Genomic DNA, 22,903 nt, shown 5'->3' with positions numbered 1-22,903 from the left:
TGTTTTAATTTTTTAAAAAAAACAAGAAATTATAATTTTGATTGTTTGGTATATCAACAGAAGAAAACCAAGTTTCTAATGAAGCAAGGCTGCATCAAACAATATTGATGAAAATGAGGCCCACATACAGCCAATAAACATAAATAATAACGAAAGTATCAGAAATGACTCTTCAGCAAACGAATCCCACGACATTGATCAGGATGACAATACGTCATCATCAGGGCAAGCAGATCAATTCTTGGATTTTGAGGATAACATTGATGGAAATGATAAGGGTTTGTGTTTCTTTTTTGGTTGTGTTTTTTTTTAACACCTTTATTTTGAAATTTCTGAGAAAAACTTATTTTTTTTTTTTTTAAACATCTTTTTTTTTTATTAAACTTTTAAACATAACAGAAAGGGAAGCAATAACTTGTTCAAAGAATTAGACAGTGTACATGACATTGAAATGCTCAACATTCGAGCAGTGTACCTTGCAGTTTACTATAGTGGTAGTTACAACCTTTTTAATTTAAGCTATATGAAAAAAAAGGAAAAGAAGACATGTACACAAAGAGACAATGAACAATGAGTGAGAATGTGAACCACTCCACAATTATGCCTCTGTGATGGTATCAGCCACCGATTCCATATAATGCACATTAAGTAATTGCTGATGTCCCTAAAGCCCCCAATGTCCCTCCCCCCAGGTCTTCCAGACAGTACCATTCCGTATGGCGAAAAGGACTGACTATTTTCAGAATTTCCTGAGGACTATAGTGGAACCCTATAAACTGTTTCCACAGCGGAAAAACTTTCCCTGCTGATTTTTCTCTGCTCCTTTCAGCTTCTAGCAATTCCAGCCCTAATAATTGTTTCATTTGAGATATTATTGATCCCATTGATGGAATATTTGGTTTAAGCCACTCGCTAAAAAGATTTCGTAAAGCCACAATTAAAAATGTGTGAATATTTCTAGGGATCTTCACTTTGTCTATCCCAAGTTGAGATTCAGATTCAGGGGGACGAAGCTGATGGAAAAGCAAAGCCTGTGGCGATTGTGGAAGTTTTGTTCCCCAAGATGCCTGGATCTGGTCTCTTATTAGCTTCCAGTAAGTTACTACTTCTGTGCATTCCCACACCCCGTGCCAAAGGTTTGTAAAGGGCACCTTGCATTTAGGACATGCTGTAATTCTGTCAGGGCAGCTATGGGAAGGCGGGATGTTAAATCCATACAGCGCTGTGTGCATGAGTTTAAAATAAGTCTCCCTCCATCTCTCACACAAGATGGATTTTCTCACCCGTTCCCACCCTTGCAGTATTGTCTCAGCTATATCCAGATCTCCAGTCCACCTCTCCCATGTCCTGAACAGTTTACTGTGTCTTGCTTTCAAAAATTTGTGTCTTATGTTACCATACAGTGAGGAAATGCTCACCATCTGGGTGCATTGGCCAATAATTTCATCTAGGGCATGAGAGGTAGCTTCCTTTTCTAACTGTCTGAGTCTGGATTGACAGAAAGACCGGAGCTGCAGGACCTGCATGAAATGCTTACTATGTATCTGAAATTTGAGCATGATTTCTTGTGGCGACATCCATTTTTTATCCTCTAAACTCATAATACTCCCCGCCTTCCGTAAATGGTCACTTGTCTGTCCAATTACCGCCCTGACCTCTGCTCCCTGGGGGAATTCGGGGTGGCCAAATATTGGCATATGTTTAGAGATCAAGAAGGGGAGTTGGAAAGCTTTCCTTACTATTTTCCAGCACATTATAGTGTCCCTTAGTAGAAAGGAGGATTTTACCGACTGTGGCAGTTTGGCTTGTTTAGTGTGGATAAGAGCGGTTAGGTCCCAGGGGGCGGCTAACTGTCGTTCTATATGTGTGTTTGAGTAACAACTCGTGTCGTGCATCCAATCCACCACATGCCTGAACAAAGAGGCGATATTGTAAGCCCGTATGTTTGGGAAATTAACCCCTCCTTCATTTCTTGATAGCATCAATTTTTCTACAGCGATTCTGGGTCTTTTACCTGTCCAAATAAAGTGTGTAAAGGCCTTCTTCAATTTGTTTATGTCTGAGTGTTTTAAAATCAGGGGTAGGGTTTGCAAGGGGTATAGGAGTCTGGCAAAGCTAATCATTTTGATCAAATGACATCTACCCAGAAGGGATATTGGTAAGTGATGCCACCTTTGCAATTCCTCCAATATTTTACCTATCAGGGGAGTATAGTTTAGTGAGTATAATTGATCTGGTCGCCTCCCTATCTTTATACCCAAATACGATATATGTGACTTTGAGACACGGAGCTCCAAACCCAGCTTCCTCCAGTGCTCCAGGGGTGTTTTTTCTCCTAGTTCTAAAAGTTTGCTTTTGTTAATATTGATCTTGTAGCCCGAGTATTCCCCAAATTTCTGAATAAAATCAAAAATATCTCTTAACTGTGCTAGTGGTCGTGACAGGAACAATATGACATCATCTGCAAAAAGAGCAATTTTGACTATATCCTTGCCTACTTTAATTCCGTCAAATAGATCAGTCTCCTCCACATATCTAGCAAAGGGTTCCATGGCCAGGTTAAATAGCAATGGTGACATTGGACAGCCCTGTCTGGTCCCTTTGTGTAGGTGAAAAGGAGCAGAGAGGAATCCAGGAGTATGTATTCTGGCTGTAGGGCTGTTGTATACCCCGTCCAAGTATGTTCTAAATTTGCCTTTTAAATTGAAAGTGTCCAGTGTCGCCCCCAACCATTCCCAACTGACATTATCAAATGCTTTCTCTGCATCTAGAGTTAGGAGAGCTGGTCTGTCACCTGAGTGTTGCTGTCGTCCCACCACATCCAACACTGTCAAAACCTTCCTTATGTTCTTAACTGCAGCCCTCCCTTTAACAAACCCCACCTGAGCCGGTTTCACCAACTGAGGAAGCACCCCTGCCAAACGCTCAGCCATTATTTTAGACATAATTTTTTGGTCTAGGTCAATTAGTGAAATAGGTCTGTAGGAGCCTGCCTCTAGGGGGTCCTTTCCTTGTTTCGGTATTACTTTGATGTATGTCTCTTTGGATCTGACTGGAATGTCCCCTGTTGTCAAAATAGTGTTGTAATAAGTGGTCAATGTCGGGGAAATCTGTTCTTTAAGTGCCTTATAAAACTCCCCACTATACCCATCAGGACCGGGTGCCTTCCCATTCTGAAGATGACTAATAGTTTGCTTTACCTCCTCTTCCTTAATATCCGCATTAATTACATCCAACTGCTCCTGTGTAAGTTTTGGGAGAGATAAATGTTGGAGGAAGGATCTGCCCTCTGTTATGTTGGTGTGTGAGGATTTATATAGGTCTTTATAAAAGTCTTGTAGTATGGCATTTATGTTTTTGGGATCGGAAGTTACCTTTCCTTGTCTATCTTTTATTCTGACTATGGGAGATACTTGAGAGCGCCCCTTCGCTAATCTCGCCAATAATTTACCCGCCTTGTTACCATATCTGAGTAATTCAACTTCTTGTCTAGTTCGATACATCTGCTCCCTTCTGTCTAACCACATCTCAAACTCTTGTTTGACCAGTTTCCAATGTTCTCTATTTTGAGCTGAGGGATTCTGCAAGAACTCCGTGTAAGCATGTCTGAGTTTTGCACTTGATTCAGAATACCCCTCCTTCACCTTTTTCTTGAGGGAAGAGACATACATTAAAATTCTGCCTCTCAGCACAGTCTTTGCCGTATTCCAAAACAGGGCAGTTTGATCTATGTGTTCTCTGTTGTCAAATATAAACTCCTCCCACCAGCAGCGCAATTTGTCATTAAATCCCTCATCCTTCGTAAGGAAGGCTGGAAACCTCCATATAAAGTCTGTCCCCCTAACCACCTTGTCCGTCAGTTCCATACCCACTGGGGCATGGTCTGATATGACCAAATCATATATTTCAACCGATTTCAGTCTATTCAATAAACTCTCAGAGGTCAAAAGATAATCGATCCTTGACCAGGATTGGTGGACATGGGAAAAATGAGTAAACTCTCTAGCGTCAGGATGTAGCCAGCGCCAGACATCCCTCAACCCAGTCTAGTTAAGAAGAGAAGGGAGTGCATTTTCTTCTCTATGAGGGGCCCTGCTCTGGCTCCTTCTGTCCTCATCTATTTTATGTACTGTGTTAAAGTCACCACCGGTGATTATCAGAGGTGAATTGTCAAGAATAATCTTCCTTTCTATATCTTCAAAGAAGGATTTATTTGAACTATTAGGACCATAGATGTTTTGTATAGAATAGGTTTCTCCCCCATGATCTATAGTGACCCGAACCCACCTCCCCTGGTCGTCACACTCCTGGGACAATAGCTGAAAAGCAAAATTCCGGTGGAATAAGATCACTACCCCTGCATGTCTCCCCTGTGCTGCCGAACCCACTACAGTCCCAACCCAGAATCTTTTAAGTCTGAAAAAATCTTTTCCCAAATGAGTTTCCTGAAGAAGAACGATATCTGGGGAGAATCGTTTGAGGTGTCTCAATACCTTAGATCTTTTATTCGGGTACCTCAGGCCTTTTACATTCCAGGAAATGATAATCATAAGGGTCCCTGTGGAATCTATTTACTGCTTTTTACTGGTCGCTTGTGGAGGTGTTGCACAGCACTCTGAGTCTCTCAGTGACTCTTAAAAGAAAGAAGAAGATGTTAAAGGAAGAAACAAAAAACTAGAAAAACACAGCAAAGCAATCAAAACTTAGTCAACAGTAACTTTAAATTTGTAGTGCACTGTAGTGTGTTCCCAACTCTACACACCACCAAAAGTGCTCTGGACTTCACTTTTTTCTGAAGATATGTGTGCTTGGTTACACAATCATAATAAAGAAGCTCATCTTGCACCATAGGAAATAGATACAAAAGAATACCAGGGTGCCGTCCATATCTCTTACTTACACCCACCCAATTTGGCCAAGTCGGTTATTTCGTTACTTCCCTCGCCGAACCACAGGATACATCCCCAAGGAAGGAGGGTATAGATTGTGTGGACAAGCATCCCCCGGCTCGGCGAGTCACCCATGTCCCAAGCCAGCCCATAATCCTCCCCCACTAGATCCCTGCCAACCTTTGCTCACAAAGATAGTTTGTTCAATAACTTGATATCCCCACCAAGACACTGCGGCATAACTCCAGTCTATTAAAAGGAAAAGTAGGTAAGAGGATGAATCAAGGCGTCAGACAGACTGTCACTGAGGTTTTTCATCTTCTGTGGTCCGTAGATCTCTGAGATTTCGGTGACGGTTGCCGTTCGTCCCCCTTGCGATCTCTTCTTCTCTCTGCAATTTTTGTCGATTGTAATATTTTTCCCATGTCTCTTTCTGCATCCTTTGCCGAGTTGTAAACAATACTGTTGCCATCCTTTTGAAAAATCCTCAGCAGGGCCGGATACTGAAGCGTAAAACTTCTTTTGGCTTGAAATAGGGAGACACAAAGCTTGCTAAAGGCTCTTCTTCGCTTGGCCACGTCTGCAGAGTAATCCTCGAATAAGAGGAGCCTCATACCTCTTATGATCAGTGGTTGAGTTTGCTGTCTATAAGCCCTTATGATGTCAAATTTATCGTTATAGTCTAGAAATTTCATAATCACTTGGCGTGGTCTTATTGCCTGATCTCCGGATTCTCGATTATGGGAACGCAGGTCTGGGCCCACCCTGTGAGCTCTTTCAACTCTACATCCTCTGTTGATTCCCAAGGCTGTCGGCAGATCCCTTTCACACAAGCGTTGCAGTTCGGCAGTCGGGACCGCTTCAGATAGCCCCACTAATCTTAGATTGCTGCGTCTGGATCTATTTTCGAGATCTTCAACTTTGTCTGTTAGTCGTTTTGTCTCTGCAACAGTTTCTTCCAGCTGTGAGGACATTTGTTTATTTTCCTCCTCCAGAGATGACACCCTCTGCTGCAGCTCCTCTATCTGTCCTTTATGTTTGTTTAGTTCTCCCCGGAAGTTATGGAGGGCATTCTGGATAGCTTGCTCCAAGGTTTTCTGAATCCCTGGCATGATGTTGGCTGTGACCTCCGCCGCCATATTTTTGTAGTCTATCGTTTGCGGTTGCTGGGCATCCTCCCTGCTGCCATCATCAGGATTGTTTATTGAGTCATCACTGAAGGCACTGTGGAGCGATTGAGCTACATCTGCAAGGACTTGTTCCTCCAAAGGGCTTGATGCCATGTCTCCCTCCCTTTTGCTGCCTGCTCTGACCTCTGCTTGGCGATAATGGTCTGATTTTTGCGCGCTACGTAGAAGGTAGCGATCCATAGGTTGCTGGTCCGCTGGCTGGGAGAAAAGTTCCTCTTTATCATGAGGGGAATACCCAGTTGAAAATTGAGGATCCTGTTTTAGGATTTATTTATTTACTTCCAGTCCTCTTAGAAGCCAGCAACCATTACATTGGGTGCAGTTCTTTATGTTGGCCACTGGGGGAGAGTGTTATTTGAGATTTTTTTTTTTTTCTTCAAAGTGACGTGCTATGACTGCCTCAGTCCACCAGATGTCGCTCTTTTCCCCAAACAGCAATTCACTGAGTAATGGCTGGCGTTTGAAAGCAGAGTTGTTTCCCGCCCAAATATGGTCGAGGTGATCAAAGGAGCCTGGAGCAGTCTAGCAGCCACCTCCTCCACTCCTCTGCTGCCTCTTTTCTGCCAGTCTGTGTCCTCTGAGGGTCCCTGGTCTCTCCCTGCCTCAGATCTTCCTCCCTGCTACAGGTGGCAGGCTTTCCTCCTCAGCCCAGGTGAGAACACTGTCTGGCTTGCCCCCAGGGAATGATATCACCAGTGGGGGGTCACTGCAGTGCCTCAGAATCACGGGCCTGACCCAGAAGGGGGGGGTAGGGGTATATGAAGGGCTCAGTTCTCCAGCTTCCCTCACTGCACGATCTATAGTGGCACACTGCTGCAGAACTTCCCTCCTACCTCCTCCACGTTGCTTCAGACAGAGAGGTGATTGCAGTGTCTGCTCCCCCGCTCTCCTCCTCGGTCAGAAAGTTCTCCGGTCTCAGATCTAGCAGATGCTCGAGTGGTGGGGGTTATATGCAGGGATGGCTTATACCCGGTGGCAGGTCTGCCTTAGGACACTGGATGGGGATGGATCTTGCCCTGGCTTTTAGTTTGATCTCTGGCTGATGCTGGAGCTCTTCACTGCACGTCTTACATCCTCAGCGCAGGAGCCGGAAGTCGAAAAACTTATTTTAATAGACATATTCAACTTTGTATCAACATAGGTGGTAAAGGAACTGGATGGAGCTTGAGCTCATCATCAGGAGATGAAGGTGATGATGAACTTGTAAGAGATGGTAAATATTTCAAAATATTAATATTTTATTAATTGAATTTACTTGCATGCGAAATCTAATTGTTATTAACATATATTTATTCTTTGTAATTTGTGTAGCTCCTTAAATTTAAGTAAACAAATATAAATAAATATTTTAAAGTTTGTTTTATCTTCAGCAATTTCATTATTAAGATAGCAAAACATTTTGAAATCATTCTCCATGTTTATTCACATGTTAAACAACATTATGAACAAAAAATATATGTTTCAAATCACATGTTAAAAAAAATAAAAATCGAATATGTTGTTTAGAACATGAAGAAAGAAACAATTACATACATTGAAAAAATTAAGTTATTTCTCAAAATCCGACTTATTTTTCCGTTTATTCTTAATATTGATGCGTGAGCTACGCCCACGCAGAGCATGCTTTCTTTGTGGGACTACAGATGGCTCTGCTACGCTTGGTGGTTTTTCTGGTTCCTCTATCACCTCAACTGGTTCACAAACCTCTCCTATAGCAACAAAGGATGAATCAGTCAGTTTATTAGCTCGAGCTAAACGTAACACATCCTGGATAAGGCATTGTGTGAGGTATTGCTGACCGGGGCTGATAACACGCATCTCATCATCCAGAAAAATAGCCAGTCCTGAAATAGGAGGTCAGTTGTGCTGGTCCAGAATGTTGTGGGCAACGCCCATCAGTTTCGTGACAGCCGTTGTTCTGTTTGGTTGCATGAATTTTCTTTTTCGAAAACTAGGTTGTTGTTCCTAAACATTTGAGGGTCCAGCCTCAATCAAGTTATCCTTACTTATTTGGCTTCCTGGTGCTGATCTGAAGAAGATTCCTGACTTGTTGTTGGCTGCTGCAATACAAAATTAAGAAAAACATGTCATAAACAACTGTGTTCCACAGTTTTTTTAGTAAAAATATTAAAAAATATGTTTGGATAAATATAAAGATAATATTTGAAAAATAGAGATTTCAAAAAACCAAACAATTAAAAACAATTATATAAATAAAAAAAAAGTTTTGGTAAAAAAAAACAAAACAAAAACTTTCTTACAAGCATAATTATAAACTATATCACAATGAACAGAAATATTTATAAAGATAACACTATTTTCAAATGTGCAAGGAATGGTGTAATAAATTACCTCAGGTAAAATTACTTCATTACTAGCATCTGGCGGTATTTCTACAAGAAGATTGAGGCTACTTGTGGATGGCCTGGGGAGCTCCTGGTCTCAGGTAAAATTTAGCAACTCAAAGTACCACAGACTAGGCACATATACATCCCCGGTGCCAGCCCCCGACCGCTTGGATTCTTCTATTTTGTTGATCTCTTTTTTATATACTGTGCGAATGGCCTGGATTTTCTTCTTCACTAAATCCTCCGTCCCTTTCAGATTAGGATGGTATTTATCGAATACCTCAATGATTTTAGGTATGCATCCTTTTTCATTTGTCTATTGCTATACTCTGCGGATTTCACTCTCCACAAAGGAGTTTGCTTTCGGTAAACCTCAATAAATTCCTGAAGGAAATCCTCTTTATTAGTACACATCTGTAGGATAGTTAATGGAGGAGTATCATTATATACATTTAAATTAAGAAACATTGTAGGTTTAGATAAATTTTTTAAGAGCAAATAGTGTCACCCTATGATATTAAATAATTTCTAAATGATTAAAAAAAAAAAAAGATTTAATTAACACAATAAAAAAAAAAACATACCATGCAGCAATGTTTGAGAAATCCTGGATGCGAAAATTAGTAGAGTTCCCTTGTGCGAGGCAAAACACAAATGGAGGTACTAAAGCAGGAATAAGGAACACGCATCTGCGCACATTAATACTAACAACATCCAATGAACATCTATTGCGCTGATTACACTAATGACACGAGGCAATAAGGGGCGTATCGAGAAACAATGAAACAACGCCTTGGTGAACTTTGTGCTGGGAAACAAGCCTACATCGCCTAGAAAAAAGACATATTCCATGTGGTGTGACCGCTAAACAACGACACGTAAGGTTCCTCATTACATCGTGGAACGAAGTAAATTCGCTGTTGAATTCCAATGAGTTTGCTACGTGTGACCGCAAGCAAAAGCCAAATCAATGGACATGCAGCGATGAACACACATCGCACAGACGAACTGGGCGTGACGCACATAAGACGAGATCGCGGGCGATATCGCAGCGTGTAAAGTGGCCTTTAGAACACAATGTAAAGATATTGGAATGACAGTTATATTTAGTGCTTACCGTGGCTGGAAATGCGGCGCTTCTTACGGGGAACCTCCTCCTCGCTACGTTTACGTTTTCCTAAAATATATACCAGAATTGATTATAATCCTCATTGACATAACAGATTTCAGCAGAGGAGCAGTCTCCAACTCCCAACACTGGAAGAAGCAGAACCTATTACACACCATATGGACAAAAGTATTGGGACGCCCTCATTACACGCAGGGAAGTGTTATGGCTTCCCATCTAAATCTATAGTCAATAATATGGTTGGTCTCCCTTTGCATATAATACAGGATAAATCACATAAGAAGGGGTCAAATGTCGCGCTGCCAAAATAAGGAACAATCCAGAGGATTCTTTTCAGTTACTATTTCTACGTGTTTTGGAGAAATCTTTCTCCTTCTTTAGGAGCAATCACATACTGTGCTAGTCCTAGCTGCAGACCGGACTGTAGAAAGGACAGGATGGTCGGCAAGGAAAAAGGCCAAGGGGCATGGCCGGAAGAACGACACCAGGACAGGAAAATTCTCCAAGTCCTGTGGTAAATTTTGGCCGAGGAAGACTTCCGAGCCTGAGTCATAGTGGAGATGACTTCGGGAGGAATGCCGGAAGCCGTCAGGATCCAGGACTCAAGAGCCATGCCGTCAATCTGAGAGCTGCAGAATTCTGGCGGAAAAACTGACCTTGTGAGAGGTCTGGGCGGTCCTGGAGATGCCACGGCACCTCTACGGACAGACGGAGCAGGTCTGGGTACCAAGCTCGCCTGGGCCAGTCTGGAGCAATGAGTATGACCCGACGGCCATCCATTCTGATCTTGCGCAGGACTCTGGGCAAGAGAGCTAGGGGGGAAACACGTAAGACAGACGGAACTGGGACCAATCCTGAACCAGCGCGTCCGCTGCAAAGGCCTGAGGATCGTGGGAGCGAGCCACGTAAACCGGGACCTTGTTGTTGTGCCGGGATGCCATTAGATCCACTTCCGGAGTGCCCCACTTGCGGCAGATCGACCGGAACACTGCCGGATGAAGAGTCCATTCGCCGCTGTCCACGGTTTGACGGCTGAGATAATCTGCCTCCCAGTTTTCTACGCCTGGGATGTGGACTGCGGATATGGTGGACTTGGAGTCCTCTGTCCACTGAAGGATGCGTTGAACCTCCAACATTGCCAGGCGGCTGCGAGTCCCGCCCTGGTGATTGATGTAGGCAACTGCTGTCGCGTTGTCTGACTGGACTCGAATGTGCTTGCCCGCCAACAGGTGGTGAAAGGCTACGAGAGCTAGGAGCACAGCTCTGATTTCCAGCACATTGATCGAGAGGGCTGATTCGGACGGAGTCCAAGTGCCCTGTGCTCGGTGGTGGAGAAATACTGCTCCCCAGCCGGATAGACTGGCATCCGTGGTGAGGATCACCCAGGACGGGGTCAGGAAGGAGCGTCCCTGAGACAGAGAGAGGGGCCGAAGCCACCACTGAAGAGAGCTCCTGGTCTGAAGAAGTCCGCTTGTCCCAACAGCGGAGAATGTCCAGCTGCAGAGGACGCAGATGGAACTGGGCAAAGGGAACCGCTTCCATTGACGCCACCATCTGACCCAGCACCTGCATGAGGTGCCTGATGGAATGACAGCGGGGCCTCAACAGAGAGCGCACCGCCAGATGGAGGGACTGCTGTTTGACTAAGGGCAGCTTGACAAGTGCCGGCAGAGTCTCGAATTGCATCCCTAGGTACGTGAGTTTTTGGGTCGGGGTCAGAGTGGACTTGGGCAGATTCACAAGCCACCCGAATTGAACAAGAGTGGCGAGAGTGAGCGAGACACTCCGCTGACAGTCTGCACTGGATGAAGCCTTGACAAGAAGGTCGTCCAGGTAAGGAATCACTGCCAACCCCTGGAGGTGCAGAACCGCAACCACTGCTGCCATGACCTTGGTGAATACTCGAGGGGCCATGGCTAACCCGAAGGGGAGAGCCACGAATTGGAAATGTTCCTCTCCGATTGCAAAACGTAGCCAACGCTGGTGTGAAACTGCAATTAGCACATGCAGATAGGCATCTCTGATGTCGATGGATGCCAGGAAATCTCCTTGGGTCATTGAGGCAATGACTGATCGCAGAGACTCCATGCGAAAATGTCGCACCTGAACATGCTTGTTGAGAAGCTTGAGATCCAGGATGGGCCGGAAGGAACCGTCCTTTTTGGGGACTAGGAAGAGATTTGCGTAGAAACCTCTGAACCGTTCCCTGGCGGGAACCGGTACAATTACTCCGTTTTCCTGCAAGGATGCCACGGCCTGAGAGAAGGCGGCGGCCTTGGAGCAGGGGGGAGTTGACAGAAAAAATCTGTTTGGTGGGCTGGAAGAGAACTCTATCCTGTAGCCGTGGGAGATGATATCCCGCACCCACTGATCGGAGACGTGTTGAAACCACACGTCGCCAAAGTGGGAGAGCCTGCCACCGACCAAGGACGTTGCTGGCTCGGCCAGATAGTCAAGAGGAGGCTGCCTTGGTGGCAGCAGCTCCTGCGGACTTTTGTGGACGCGGCTTCTTGCGCCAGGTGGGCTTCTGGTCCTTGGCTGAGTTAGTGGACGAGGCCGAGGGCTTAGAGGACGACCAGTTAGAGGAACGAAAGGAACGAAACCTCGACTGGTTCCTGCCCTGGACAGGTTTCCTGGTTTTAGTCTGTGGCAAGGAAGTACTCTTCCCGCCAGTAGCCTCCTTAATAATTTCATCCAGTTGTTCACCGAACAGCCTGGACCCAGCAAATGGGAGCCCAGCAAGGTACTTCTTTGAGGAAGCATCTGCCTTCCACTCTCGAAGCCACAAGATCCTGCGGATAGCGAGGGAATTAGCGGAGGCCACCGCAGTGCGGTGAGAGGCCTCCAGCATGGCAGACATGGCGTAGGCTGAAAAGGCTGAAGCCTGGGAAGTTAAGGCAACCAATTCAGGCATAGAGTCCCTAGTGAGGGAATGCATCTCCTCTAGGGAAGCAGAGATGGCTTTGAGAGCCCACACTGCTGCAAAGGATGGGGAGAACGAGGCCCCTGCCGCCTCATAGACAGACTTGGCCAGGAGGTCAACCTGGCGGTCAGTGGGATCCTTAAGTGAGGTGCCATCAGCCACAGATACAACTGTCCGGGCTGAGAGTCTAGACACCGGAGGGTCTACCTTTGGTGAGTGAGCCCACTCCTTGACCACCTCTGGTGGAAAAGGAAAACGGTCATCAGAACCACGCTTTGGGAAGCGTTTGTCAGGACAGGCTCTGGGCTTGGACACAGTGGCCTGAAAACTGGAGTGGTTAAAGAACACACTCCTTGTTCTCTTAGGCAAGGTAAACTGGTGCTTTTCTGCCAGAGAGGGTTGCTCCTCTGATACTGGCGGATTGAGGTCCAGTACAGAATTAATGGACGCAATCAAATCACTAACATCTGCATCACCCTCGGTCAGATCAATGGGGCACATGGAGGTAGCGTCCGAGCCCCCAGTAAAGACATCCTCCTCATCCTGCGAGTCGGCTCGTGAATCGGAGCCGCGGGACGAGAAAGGAGAGGGGACCCTGCGTCTCCTTTTAGGAGGATGGGGTCTGGTAGCAGATGAAGAATCCTCTGTGAGCTCTGCAGAGCGAGCCGAAGCAGCAGAGGCGCCCTGAGAAGGGGGCTGATGCATGCTCAGCAGAGTCCGGGACAACTCTCCCATGGAGTCGGCAAAGGACTGGGAGATAGACTTAGAAAACAATTCTACCCAAGCCGGGGGTTCAGCCACCGGGGCCGGAGCAGCCAGTGGGACCACTGGGGAGACTCCAGGCTGAGGCACCACCATGTTAAAGCAGGCATCACAATGAGGATATGTGCTCGGTTCAGGCAGTACGAGCTTACATGCAGTGCATATTGAGTACAGCCTTGCAGCCTTGCTCCTAGTGTGAGACATGCTGCTGAGGTGGGGGCTCTGCAGTAAAGAACACACTCCTTCAGAATGACCCCCAGAGAGTGTATAAGAAGGTCCACAACCAGAGGTTGTGGCTTACCAGACCGTTTTGTGTGCCCTCCGGATCCCACAGCTCGGACCCCCAGACAGGTTGCAGAGATGCAGCAGCCAGCGCCGATCAGTGTGAGAATGCTGATAAAATGGCGCCGGAGTGAGGAAGGGGGCGGGGCCTAGTCCAAGAGCGGGAACCGGAGGGCCAAGGAGATATACAGGGGAGGGAAACATCTCCTCAGAGAGGAGTGTCCTCCCCTGTGCTGAACGGCCGGTGGGCTGCGCCGCACTGTCCCTCTGCATGACTGACATGCAGGGGTCAGTGAAAACGAAAGTAGGCCGAAGCCGGGGCCTAAATTTTAGAATGCGGCCGGCGCGCAGGCACCCTCGGCGCGGTTCTCAGGTGAAAACCAGAGAACCGGCCGGAAATGTCACCAAAGTAAACTGACACACTCTCCCCAACAATAAAGATGCAAGGGACCCCCTGACAATAACGTCTCAAATACTTAGCTTGTGAGACGCAGGGCCAGGTCCCTGAGGGATGAGTGCTCCGTCCGGCAGGGTTCTGAAAGGGCTGCGGATGGAGACCGGTCTCCTGCAAAGCAGTGAGAACCGTGCTGGCTCCCACTTCAAGCCAGAGCCCGAGGGATGGTGAAGGAGCGCGGCATGTAAGGCTCCAGCCTTGAAATCAACCTTAACAACACCGCCGACACAGTGGGGTGAGAAGGGACATGCCGGGGGTCCAGCTTGGACCCGCTTTTCTTCAAACTCTTTAAAATCAAAAATCAGATGAGAATGCATGTGTGGATGTGTGCCTCCTGAACACAAAGCATTGAACTGGCTATATTTGGTTATCCAGGGGGTGTATATGCTCGGAGGGAGGAGCTACACTTTTTAGTGTAGTACTTTGTGTGTCCTCCGGAGGCAGAAGCTATACACCCATGGTCTGGGTCTCCCATAGGAACGATGAAGAAAACATTGTACAACAATTTCATTATGGTTATTATGATACAACTAATATTTAACCCCTAACGACCCATGACGAACTGGGTACGTCATGGTGCTCTGGTACTTAACGACCCCCGACAACGTACCCAGTACGTCATGGCGAAATCAAAGCCCCAGAGCCTGCGATCGGTGTGCAAAAACCTTAGATTCGGAGAGGAGGAGACCCCTGCCTGACCTCAGGAGGGGTTGTGTCTCCCCCCCAGACCTACGGAGGCTGTGATTGGCTGAGCGGCGTTCATCAGCCAATCACAGCCACTGTGATGTTTCAGCCATTGAAAATGGGTGAAACATTGAAATCCAGGCATGATCAGTGCAGCTATAGCACTGATCATTGGCTGGAGCTGGGTGAACTTTGTTTCACCCGCCCCCAGCTCTGATTGGAGAGGTCGGCCTTGTGACCGATCTCTCCAATCACCTTGGATCTGGGGCCGGTGACCTCTCCCCTCAGCTTCAGCTAAGTGCCCCCGATCCACCGCTGCCCTCTTTCAGCCGCCGTAGTAGTCACCGCCCCTGATCCACCGCCGCTACTGCCTCCGATCTACCACCGCCCTCCTTTATCTGCTGCCCCCTCCCCCACTTCTCTCCCTCCCGCATCTGCTGCCCCCTTCCCCACCTCTCACCCTCCTGCATCTGCTGCCCCATTACGATTTCAACCAGGTGAGCCCACCTATTATTTCTTCTTTCCCTCCTCAACACTGGATAAGACCCTATGCGGTCTTTTTTACAGTGATGCGCAGCATTGTGCGAGCTGGGGAACGTGTTTGTTCGGCTCAAATTTGGCTTAGATCCAGAGTTAATAGATGTCTTGTTCATGGAGATTTAAAAAAACAAAACAAAAAGAAAAAAAACACACTGCCCATTCACCTTCAGAAATATTTTGCTATGGGCCAAAAGCAAAACATTTGTGCAGGTGGGTGGGCACTGTTGTGGTTCTTTTTAACCTCTTCACGACCGGCCGATTTTTCGCTTTCCGTTTTTTTTTTGCCATTTTTCTTCCGAGACGTAACTTTTTTATTTTTCAGTCAATATGGTCATGTGAGGGCTCATATTTTGCAAAATAAGTTATCCTTTTAAATGAAGCTATAAGTGTTACCATATAGTGTACTGGAAAACGGCAAACAAATTACAAATGTTTGAAAACTGCAAAAAAAAGTGTGATAGCACTATTGTTTTTGAGATATTTTATTCACTGTGTTCAATATATGGTAAAACTGATCAGTGGGTGTGATGCCTGATATTGATGCGAGTTCGTAGACACCAAACTTGTATAGGTTTACTTTTCTCTAAAGGGTTAATAAAAATCAGAAGTTTGTCGAAAAAAGTGGCGCATGTTTTACGCTATTTTCCGTGACCTGTAGCGTTCTTGTTTTTCAGGATCTCTGGCTAAGTGACGGCTTATTTTTTGCGTCTTAGGCTGCTGTTTTTACCGGTAACATTTTGCGCAGATGCTACTATTTGATTGCCTGTTATTGCATTTAGCGCAAAATTTGTGGCGACCAAAAAACGTAATTTTGTTGTTTGTTTTTTTCTTGTTTTTTTCACATATTGACAGCGCCATTTAAGGGGTTAAACGACACGGGCAGATAACGATTCTGCTTGTACCTGGCAGGCAGACATCTCAGCTGTGAAAATCAGCTAAGTGCGCCGATTGCAGCAAGCTGCCGGCAGCAGACCGCAGGCAGTAACACTATGACCGCTAGGATGTAATATTACTGCCCGCGGTCGTTAATTCTCCAGGAACAAGACATCTCTTAACGCTGGATTTAAGTCAATTTTGAGCCGAACAAACACTTTCCACAGCTCGCACAATGCTGCGCATCACGCAGACATCAGCACAGCGCAATACTCATACTCATTTTCAGAGCTGATATTTTAATAAATAATAAAATGTAATAATAATAACTATTAAAAAAGTAATATAATAATAATTAAAACCATACCTGTTACAGTAACTTTATTTTTGGGTAACTTGGCTGGATGACTGAGACATGTCATTTGTGTCATAGGAGCTGTTGCGGTGACGACCGGGACACCTATGAGGAAAGAATAAAAAAGATGATTATCTTAAGAAAGTGGAGAAAAACATTGTACAACAATTTCATTATGGTTATTATGATACAACTAATATTTAACCCCTTAACGACCCATGACGTACTGGGTATGTCATGGTGCCCTGGTACTTAACGACCCCCAATGACGTACCCAGTACGTCATGGCGAAATTAAGGCCCCGGAGCCTGTGATCGGTGTGCAAAAACCTTAGATTCGGGGAGGAGGGGACCTCTACCTGACCTCAGGAGGGGTTGAGTCTCCCCCCTGGACCTACGGAGGCTGTGATTGGCTGAGCGGCGTGTATCAGCCAATCACAGCCGCTGTGATGTTTTAGCCATTGAAAATGGCTAAAACATTGAAATCCAGCCATGATCAGTGCAGCTATAGCACTGATCATTGGCTGAGCTGGGTGAACTTTGTTTCACCCGCCCCCAGCTCTGATTGGAGAGGTCGACCTTGTGACCGATCTCTCCAATCACATTGGATCTGGGGCCAGTGACCTCTCTCCTCAGCTTCACTCCATCCGTGAAAGCTGAGAATGATCCCTGCAAGTGCCATTTGGTAAGTGCCCCCGATACGGATGCTGCCCTCTTTCAGCCGCCGTAGTAGTCAACGCCCCTGATCCACCGCCGCTACTGCCTCTGATCTACCACCGCCCTCCTTCATCTGCTGCCCCCCTCCGCCACCGCACTCCCCCATCAGCCGCTGCCCCCTCCATCCGTCACTGCTCTCCCCATCAGCTGTTGCCCCCTTCATCCAACACCGCTCTTCCCATCAGCCGCAGCCCCCCTTCATCCACCACCGCTCTCCCCATCAGCCGTTGACCCCCTCCCCGATCTGATACCCGCACTCCCACCTCTCTCCCTCCCGCATCTGCTGCCCCCTTCCCCACCTCTCATCCTCCTGCATCTGCTGCCCCTCCCCCACCTCTCGCCCTCCCGCATCTGCTGCCTCTTTCCCCACCTCTTAACCTCCCGCATCTGCTGCCCCCTTCCCCAGCTCTCACCCTCCTGCATCTGCTGCCCCATTACGATTTCAACCAGGTGAGCCCACCTATTATTTCTTCTTTCCCTCCTCAAAACTGGATAAGATCCTATGCGTTCTTTTTTACAGTGATGCGCAGCATTGTGCGAGCTGCGGAACGTGTTTGTTCGGCTTAAATATGGCTTAGATCCAAAGTTAATAGATGTCTTGTTCATGGAGAGTTAAAAAAACAAAACAAAACAAAAAAAACACAGCGCCCATCCACCTTCAGAAATGTTTTGCTATGGGCCAAAAGCAAAACATTTGTGGAGGTGGGTGGGCAGTGTTATGGTTTTTTTTTTACTTTTTTTTATTTTACTAGTCCCCCTAGGGGGCTATATGGATCAGCAATCGGATCGCTCTGCCATGATTACAGCTATACAGCTGTAAACAGCAGATATACTCATTTCATGTCTCACCCAGCTCCCGGCCGGGTGAAACTGAAAGTAAATCATGTGAGCTACAGGAGTCATCACATGAACCTGTGCTACCATGACAACCACCGGAAGTCACGTATTCACGTCACGTGACTTCCGGTATCGGCCGGTGACTAAATGTTTACCGGCGATGCCGTTATAATGCCGCTGTCACATATTGACAGCGCCATTTAAGGGGTTAAACGACACGGGCAGATAACGATTCTGCTTGTGCCTGGCAGGCAGACATCTCAGCTGTGAAAATCAGCTAAGTGCGCCGATTGCGGCAAGCTGCCGGCAGCAGACTGCAGGCAGTAACACTATGACCGCTAGGATGTAATATTACTGCCCGCGGTCGTTAATTCTCCAGGAACAAGACATCTTTTAACGCTGGATTTAAGTCAATTTTAAGACGAATAAACACTTTCCACAGCTCGCACAATGCTGCGCATCACGCAGACATCAGCACAGCGCAATACTCATACTCATTTTCAGAGCTGATATTTTAATAAATAATAAAATGTAATAATAATAACTATTAAAAAAGTAATTTAATAATAATTAAAAGCAAACCTGTTACAGTAACTTTATTTTGGGGTAACTCGGCTGCAAGACTGAGACATGTCATTTGTGTCATAGGAGCTGTTGCGGTGACGACCGGGACACCTATGAGGAAAGAATAAAAAAAGGGAATTTTGTTTACTTACCGTAAATTCCTTTTCTTCTAGCTCCTAATGGGAGACCCAGACAATTGGGTGTATAGCTTCTGCCTCTGGAGGCCACACAAAGTATTACACTTTAAAAAGTGTAACCCCTCCCCTCTGCCTATACACCCTCCCGTGGACCACGGGCTCCTCAGTTTTGGTGCAAAAGCAGGAAGGAGAAAACTTATAAATTGGTCTAGGGTAAATTCAATCCGAAGGATGTTCGGAGAACTGAAGACCATGAACCATAAGAACAATTCAACATGAACAACATGTGTACACAAAAGAACAACTAGCCCAAAGGGCACAGGGGCGGGTGCTGGGTCTCCCAATAGGAGCTAGAAGAAAAGGAATTTACGGTAAGTAAACAAAATTCCCTTTTTCTTTGTTGCTGCATTGGGAGACCCAGACAATTGGGACGTCCAAGAGCAGTCCCTGGGTGGGTAAAAGAATACCTCAATCGAAAGAGCCGAAAAACGGCCCCCTCTTACAGGTGGGCAACCGCCGCCTGAAGGACTCGCCTACCTAGACTGGCGTCTGCCGACGCATAGGTATGCACTTGATAGTGCTTCGTGAAAGTGTGCAGACTAGACCACGTAGCTGCCTGACACCTGCTGAGCCGTCGCCCGGTGCCGCAAAGCCCAGGACGCACCTACAGCTCTGGTAGAATGGGCTTTCAACCCTGAAGGAAGTGGAAGCCCAGAAGAACGGTAGGCCTCGAGAATCGGTTCCTTGATCCACCGAGCCAAGGTTGACTTGGAGGCCTGAGAGCCCTTACGCTGGCCAGCGACAAGGACAAAGAGCGCATCTGAACGGCGCAGGGGCGCCGTGCGAGACACGTAGAACCGGAGTGCTCTCATTAGATCCAAAGAGTGCAAATCCTTTTCACACTGGTGAATTGGATTAGGGCAAAAGGAAGGCAAGGAGATATCCTGATTTAGATGAAAAGGGGATACCACCTTAGGGAGAAATTCCGGGACCGGACTGAGAACCACCTTATCCTGGTGAAAAACCAGGAAGGGAGCTTTGCATGACAGCGCTGCAAGCTCAGACACTCTCCGAAGAGACGTGACTGCCACTAGGAAGGCCACCTTCTGCGAAAGACGCTAGATAGAGACATCCCGCAGTGGCTCAAAAGGCGGCTTTTGAAGAGCCGTCAGGACCCTGTTAAGGTCCCAAGGTTCCAACGGACGTTTGTAAGGTGGGACTATGTGGCAGACCCCCTGCAGGAACGTGCGGACCTGCGGAAGCCTGGCTAGACGCTTTTGATAAAACACGGAGAGCGCCGACACTTGGCCCTTGATAGAGCCGAGGGACAAACCCTTGTCCACTCAAGATTGAAGGAATGAAAGGAATGTGGGTAAGGCAAACGGCCATGGAGAAAAAACGTTAGCAGTGCACCAGGACAGGAAGATTTGCCAAGACCTATAATAGATCTTGGAGGACGTTGGCTTCCTGGCCTGTCTCATGGTGGCAATGACATCCTGAGATAAGCCTGAAGACGCTAGGAGCCAGGACTCAATGGCCACACAGTCAGGTTGAGGGCCACAGAATTCAGATGGAAAAACGGACCTTGTGACAGCAAGTCTGGGCGGTCTGGAAGTGCCCACGGTTGACCCACCGTGAGATGCCACAGATCCGGATACCACGACCGCCTCGGCCAGTCTGGAGTGACGAGAATGGCGCGACAGCAGTCGGACCTGATCTTTTGTAGTACTCTGGGCAGCATTGCCAGAGGGGGAAACACATACGGCAGTCGGAACTGCGACCAATCCTGCACTAACGCGTCCGCCGCCAGAGCTCTGTGATCCTGAGACCGTGCCATGAAGGCCGGGACCTTGTTGTTGTGCCGTGATGCCATGAGATCGACGTCCGGCGTTCCCCAGCGGCTACAGATCTCCCGAAACACGTCTGGGTGAAGAGACCATTCCCCCGCGTCCATGCCCTGACGACTGAGAAAATCTGCTTCCCAGTTTTCTACGCCCGGGATGTGAACTGCGGAGATGGTGGAGCCTGTGTCTTCCACCCACTGCAGAATCCGCCGGACTTCCTGGAAGGCCAGACGACTGCGAGTGCCGCCTTGGTGATTGATGTAGGCGACGGCAGTGGCGTTTTCTGACTGGATTCGGATCTGCCTGCCCTCCAGCCACCGATGGAAAGCCAATAGGGCTAGATATACTGCCCTTATCTCCAGAATATTGATCTGAAGGGACGATTCTATCGGAGTCCAGGTTCCTTGAGCCCTGTGGTGGAGAAAAACCGCTCCCCAACCTGACAGGCTCGCGTCTGTGGTGACCACAGCCCAGGTTGGGGGTAGGAATGATCTTCCTCCTGACAGAGATGTGGGTAGGAGCCACCACTGAAATGATGCTTTGGTCGCGAGGGAAAGAGAGACGTTCTTGTCGAGAGAAGTCGCACTCTTGTCCCATTTGCGGAGAATATCCCATTGGAGTGGCCGTAGATGAAATTGTGCAAACGGCACTGCCTCCATAGCTGCCACCATCTTCCCCAGGAAGTGCATGAGGCGCCTTAAGAGGTGTGATTGACTCCGAAGAAGTGATTGCACCCCTGCCTGCAGAGAAAGCTGTTTGTCCCGCGGTAGCTTGACTAACGCTGGCTGTGTGTGAAACTCCATCCCAGGGTAAGTCAGTGATTGGGTTGGTGTCAACTTGGATTTCGGGAAGTTGATGATCCACCCGTACTGCTGGAGAGTTGCCAGAGCGACGGTAAGGCTTTGTTGACACGCCACCCGAGAAGGGGCCCTGACTAGGAGATCGTCCAAGTAGGGGATCACCGAGTGGCTCTGAGAGTGCAGGACCGCCACGACGGATGCCATGACTTTGGTGAAAACCCGTGGGGCTGTCGCCAGGCCGAAGGGCAATGCGACGAACTGGAGGTGTTCGTCCCCTATGGCGAAACGCAGGAAACGTTGATGTTCGGGTGCGATCGGCACATGGAGATAAGCATCCTTGATGTCGATCGATGCCAGGAAGTCTCCTTGTGACAACGAGGCGATGACTGAGCGGAGAGATTCCATCCGAAACCGTCTGGTTCTCACATGTCTGTTGAGTAGCTTGAGGTCCAGAATGGGACGGAATGACCCGTCCTTTTTGGGCACTACGAACAAGTTGGAGTAAAAGCCGCGACCACGTTCCTGAGGGGGAACGGAGATCACAACACCTTCTGACTTTAGAGCGTCCACTGCCTGAAAAAGTGCGTCGGCCTGAGCGGGGGGCGGGGAGGTTCTGAGGAAACGAGCCGCAGGACGTGAGCTGAACTCTATCCTGTAACCCTGAGACAGAATGTCTCTCACCCATCGGTCTTGAACATGTGGCCACCAGGCGTCTCCAAAGCGGGAGAGCCTGCCACCGACCGAGGATGTGGCTAGGGGAGGCTGAGAGTCATGAGGAGGCCGTCTTGGAGGCAGTGCCTCCTGCGGCCTTTTGGGGGCGTAACTTGGATCGCCACGCATAGGAGTTCCTCTGGCCTTTCTCCGGCCTGTTGGACGAAGAGGATTGTGGCTTGGCGGAGGGACGAAAGGACCGAAACCTTGATTGTATTTTTCGTTGCGGAGGCTTCTTAGGTCTGGACTGGGGTAAGGAGGATTCCTTTCCCTTGGATTCCTTAATAATCTCATCCAATCGTTCGCCAAATAAACGGTCGCCAGAAAAAGGCAGACCAGTTAAGAACCTTTTGAAAGCCGAGTCTGCTTTCCATTCGCGCAGCCACATGGCCCTGCGGACTGCCACGGAGTTAGCGGATGCTACAGCCATCCGGCTAGCGGAGTCCAGGACGGCGTTCATGGCATAGGACGAAAAGGCAGATGCCTGGGAAGTCAAAGACGAAACAAGCGGAGCAGAATTCCGTGTGACAGCATTAATCTCAGCCAGAGAAGCCGAGATCGCTTGGAGAGCCCACACAGCGGCAAAGGCTGGGGCGAAAGACGCGCCCGTGGCCTCATAGATGGACTTCACCAAGAGCTCTATCTGTCTGTCAGTGGCATCCTTCAGGGATGAGCCATCTGCAACAGCCACAACGGATCTAGCAGCCATTTGGAGACTGGCGATTCCACCTTGGGAGAGTGAGACCAGCCCTTAACAACTTCAGGTGGAAAGGGATAACGCGTGTCAGTATGCCGCTTAGCAAAGCGCTTGTCCGGGACCGCCCTGGGCTTCTGGACAGCATCCCTGAAGTTAGAGTGATCAAAA

The sequence above is a fragment of the Anomaloglossus baeobatrachus genome, chromosome 1 (assembly GCF_048569485.1).
Source record: "Anomaloglossus baeobatrachus isolate aAnoBae1 chromosome 1, aAnoBae1.hap1, whole genome shotgun sequence".
NCBI classification, from domain to species: domain Eukaryota; kingdom Metazoa; phylum Chordata; class Amphibia; order Anura; family Aromobatidae; genus Anomaloglossus; species Anomaloglossus baeobatrachus.
The sequence above is the reverse complement of the archived record's forward strand: the minus strand, read 5'-3'. Positions refer to the sequence as shown.